Source organism: Adiantum capillus-veneris, chromosome 30, assembly GCF_014529385.1.
Source record: "Adiantum capillus-veneris isolate H3 chromosome 30, ASM1452938v2, whole genome shotgun sequence".
Taxonomy (NCBI): Eukaryota; Viridiplantae; Streptophyta; class Polypodiopsida; order Polypodiales; family Pteridaceae; genus Adiantum; species Adiantum capillus-veneris.
In genome coordinates this window covers 56,533,478-56,538,708 of record NC_140960.1, presented here as the reverse complement: position 1 = coordinate 56,538,708, position 5,231 = coordinate 56,533,478, and positions in this window count along the sequence as shown.

The window sequence follows — 5,231 nt, the reverse complement described above, 5'->3', positions numbered from 1 at the left end:
TCTCTCTCTCTCTCTCTCTCTCACGCAGGCCCAGTGTTCGTGAAAAATATCGTGCCGTTTTCAATTTCAAAAATGCCGGTTGAGGGCAAGGGGAGCCGGAGGAAAAGGAGATATTCTGCCCCCAAATAGAGAAAAATAGTGTAAAAACCCAAAAAATAAACTTAATTTTCTAAAATTTTCTTCTCAGCTTAATGTCGTGCCGTTTTCAATTTCAAAAATGCCGGTCCTCTCTCTCTCTCTCTGAGACTCTCTCTCTCTCTGTATCACGCAGGCCCAATGTTCATGAAAAATATCGTGCCGTTTTCAATTTCAAAAATGCCAGTTGAGGGCAAGGGGAAAAGGAGATATTTTGCCCCCAAATAGAGAAAAATAGTGTAAAAACCCAAAAAATAAACTTTATTTTCTAAAATTTCCTTCTCAGCTTAATATCATGTCGGTCCTCTCTCTCTCTCTCTCTCTCTCTCTCTCTCTCTCTCTCTCTCTCTCTCTCTCTCTCTCTCTCTCTCTCTCTCTCTCTCTCTCTCTCTTCTTCTCGGAACGAGGTAACCGAACCCATTCCTACATCCTTGAGCCCATCCCGTTGAGTGCGATCCGCACCATTGCCTCCATTCGTCTTAGCTCCCATTCTCTACGCTGCGAGACAGGACGTTGGGGCACTGGCGAGAAGTGTCATCGACTTTGCACCTTATGCCCTCGTCAAGTGCGAGAGAGTGAGTACCACACACTACTTGAGTGCTCAGCTTTTGACCACATTAGGTCCTCTTTTCCCCATATATTCAGCCATGAGCTCTCCCTACATACCTTCCTCTCCCAACCACGATGTGGACTCTCTATTGCGACGCTCATTTCAGCCATTTTTGAGCATCGAGAGTCACTTATGAACTCCACTCACACCACGTGACATGTTCATTTGGTCCCATAGGTCATATTTGACCTCCCAGGACGATAATAGAACTATCTATCTATCTATCTATCTCTCTCTGTATCACGCAGGCCCAGTGTTCGTGAAAATGTGTTTCAGCTTAATATCGTGTCGTTTTCAATTTCAAAAATTTTGGTTGAGGGCAAGGGGAGCTGGAGCAAAAGGAGATATTCTGCCCCCAAATAGAGAAAAATAGTGTAAAACCCCAAAAAATAAACTTAATTTTCTAAAATTTCCTTCTCAGCTTAATATCGTGCTGGTCCTCTCTCTCTTCGAGACTCTCTCTCTCTCTCTCTCTCTCTCTCTCTCTCTCTCTCTCTCTCTCTCTCACTCTCTCTCTCTCTCTCTCCTCTCTCTCTCTCTCTCTCTGTATCACATAGGCTCAATGTTCGTGAAAAATGTGTTTCAGCTTAATATCGTGTCGTTTTCAATTTCAAAAATGCGGGTTGAGGGCAAGGGGAGCCGGAGGAAAAGGAGATATTCCGCCCCCAAATAGAGAAAAATAGCGTAAAAACCCTTTTGAGTCGAGATCCGTTTTCAATTTCAAAAATGCCGGTCCTCTCTCTCCGAGACTCTCTCTCTGTGTGTATCACGCAGGCTCAGTGTTCGTGAAAAATATCGTGCCGTTTTCAATTTCAAAAATGCCGGTTGAGGGCAAGGGGAGCCGGAGGAAAAGGAGATATTCTGCCCCCAAATAGAGAAAAATAGTGTAAAAACCCAAAAAATAAACTTAATATCGTGCCGTTTTCAATTTAAAAAATGCCGGTCCTCTCTCTCCCCGAGACTCTCTCTCTCTCTCTCTCTCTCTCTCTCTCTCTCTCTCTCTCTCTCTCTCTCTCTCTCTCTCTCTCTCTCTCTCTCTCTCTCTCTCTCTCTCTCTCTCTGTGTGTGTGTGTGTGTGTGTGTGTGTATCACGCAGGCCCAGTGTTCGTGAAAAATATCGTGTCGTTTTCAATTTCAAAAATGCCGGTTAAGGGCAAGAGGAAAAGGAAATATTTTGCCCCCAAATAGAGAAAAATGTGTAAAAACCCAAAAAATAAACTTAATTTTCTAAAATTTCCTTCTCAGCTTAATATCGTGTTGGTCCTCTCTCTCTCCGAGACTCTCTCTCTCTCTGTATCATGCAAGCCCAGTGTTCGTGAAAATGTGTTTCAGCTTAATATCGTGTCGTTTTCAATTTCAAAAATGCCCATTGAGGGCAAGGGGATCTGGAGGAAAAGGAGATATTATGCCCCTAAATAGAGAAAAAAAGTGTAAAAACCCAAAAAATAAACTTAATTTTCTAAAATTTTCTTCTCAGCTTAATATCGTGCCGGTCCTCTCTCTCCACAAGACTCTCTCTCTCTCTCTCTTTGGATCACGCATGCTCAGTGTTCGTGAAAAATGTGTTTCAGCTTAATATCGTGTCGTTTTCAATTTCAAAAATGCCGGTTGAGGGTAAGGGGAGCCGGAGGAAAAGGAGATATTCTGCCCCCAAAGAGAGTAAAATAGTGTAAAAACCCTTTTGAGTCGAGATCCGCTTTTGACAGTCGAGATCCACTTTTAAGTGATTAGCATGTAATTCATCTCCAAAGCCTACATACCCAACTCAAATTTTAGTTTTAGCTTAATCTGACAACCATGGGTATTTTGGGAACTTTGGAAAATTTGTTGGGCAATGAGATTTAAGACAATGAAATTTGAGGGGTATTTTGGGAATTTCCACAAATTAGAGGGGCAGTGGGCACCCACCTGTGCTGTTGCCAGGTTATCAATGTAGCGCCGTCAATACACACTGTTGTCAGATGCCACTCGCGTTGTCGTGCTGTGACACGTACATAGTGGGAACGCATGCTACAAGATCTATCTTGTACTTTTTTAGATACATAATTATATTTCCTATAGTGTACATATTCATATTTAAGTATAATAATAAGCCTTCTATCTCATCCTATTATTTTTCTCAAGGGTAACATATCCTTACTTTACCATCAGAAAAGAATCAATAGCTCCGCCTCTTTAACTTGGGGCAAAAAGCATTGATTCTTTATTTCTACTATTTCATTATCATCTCACACCCTAGCTAGATCCTATATCTAGGGTAAACTCCAATATATATATATTCTATGTATTTTTTTATACTTTTCTTATATTTCTTTTTAAATAGCTACTAGGAGAGAATCAAATCCTAGTGGGACACTAGGTGGCATGATTTCAAAGATACATTATTTTAATGCATTATTGCAAGCATGATTACAAAACTTGTCAAGGAGCAATGTCATGCTTTCATATGGATGAGTGTCCTTTGGAATTAAATGAAGATTAGGCTAAGGAGACCACATGAAGACTTTTGCTGCCATAAATGGACCCTATTTTTGATGAATTTTTTACACAAGGTTCCAATCCGAATTGGAAAACGATTTTAAAATGAAAATCGTAGCTAATGAGCTGAAGTTTCTGCCCATATTTCTACTTTTTTTATTTGGAGCCACAGTTGAGGAGTTTATGATCAGAATACTGGACCCCAGTCTGCCCACATCATGCAGGGACAGCTCATTTCCAATTTTTCCAGTTTCTATTCACACTGGCTCCTCTCCTTTGTGTAAACTCTTGTGTAAACCTTTGGGGGCTCCCTTCACCTATAAAAGGGGACCTCTTCTTCCTTGAAAAGGAACTCAAGCATTCAAGCCATTGATGAGAGGAATTCTTGAGGGAGTGAGTAGTAATGCCTAATTGTACTTAGCCCCATTAACATAAGCCCAGGCCTACACTTTCTCTTAGAGGAAGACTAGCCATTCTTGTACGCTATCCTTGGAAGATCAACTCTAATCAAAGAAGGTGTTGTACTTGGCGTATCAATCAAAGTGGAGTGCTCCCCTCTTCTTCTCTCTCCATCAATAATGGTGCCGAAGGGTTTGTCAAGTAAGATGTGTTCTACATTGATGTTTTCTTGATTTCTTATTGTTTTCTTTTTCATCTGTAATCCCACATATATATATATATGTGTGTGTGTGTGTGTGTGTGTGTGTATCTAATCTCATCTCCTTAACCAAATCTATCTTTCTCACTCTTAGTAATTCATCCTCTCTACAAATTTTAGGTTCTCTTTGCTACAGGTACATCTCTCCCCGCAGTATCCTTATTGTCTACGGGCAAGAATAGGGCTTGGGAGGGAAAATTCTCATCTCTTCACTTCTCTCATATCTACATTTCTCACATACTATCCTAGATGAATAACCCACATGATGATCATTTCTATCGCTTGCACTCTGTACAATCTATTACAATTAACGTATGGATTAGCCGTAAAATACACTTTCCACAACGTATAGTGTTTCTCTTTGGCCCTGAAAGGCTCAATGAAATACTTCTATCACCGGATCCCATCATACTACCTCTCATAGACTATAATTTTTCTTTTGATGTAAGCGTAGTTATCTTGCTATGAACCAAGAGGATTTGTACACACAATTAATCCCAATCACTAGACAAAATATATATATTATGGTAAGCACAAAACTACAATTCCAAAGAACAATTCGTAGCCTATGTTGTCAGCCAAGATTGAATGCCATTAACTCATCCATTAACCCTTTCATATTACCCATGATACGATATGACCATAGCCTTGATGTTTTCATCTTCGTATTGTTTTGACATTATCTTTTGCGTTCTTTCTTTGTGTGTGTGAATGCAAGAGAGAAAGAGTGAGTCTTCTTTGATTGCACTTCTTTCCAAACCGTAGTCTTCATGGCATCTATGGTTTAACTCCTTCATATAGTTTTTGTTGAGTTCTCTCACAAACTCTCACAGCCATAAGCCCGGTGCTTTCCTGGCAAGACCGCAAATTTCTCGACATATTTTTGGTGAACCCGACGCGAAACTGCCAGGGTGAGAGTTTGTGGGTAACCACGGGTGATCATGTTGAACAACAGGGTATGCATTTTGACCCAACAACAATGCAAATGTTTCAAGCATTTGCAATGTTCATGCAACAACAACATGCCACTGAAAGAAGGGAGATTTCAGCAACGAAGGCCATACAAGCGGCCGTCAACAGAATGGATCAATTCAATGGCAAAGATGTAACCAAGTACTTACGCGAGTATGTGAAGGAGATGGAGCTGCATCGCGTGTCAGAAGGTGAGATGATTCAAAGCTTTGAGCTAGTTGTTGCTCCAGAAATTAGGGAGCATGTTAGGGCAATTAAAGACGGGCATGGGAGAAATTATGAAGAACTCAAAGTAGCTTTAAAGGAGGAATATTTCATGGAGGACTCTGAGAGAGTGACCAAAAGGACATTCTTAGAATGGGTAGTCAAGCCAAAGCA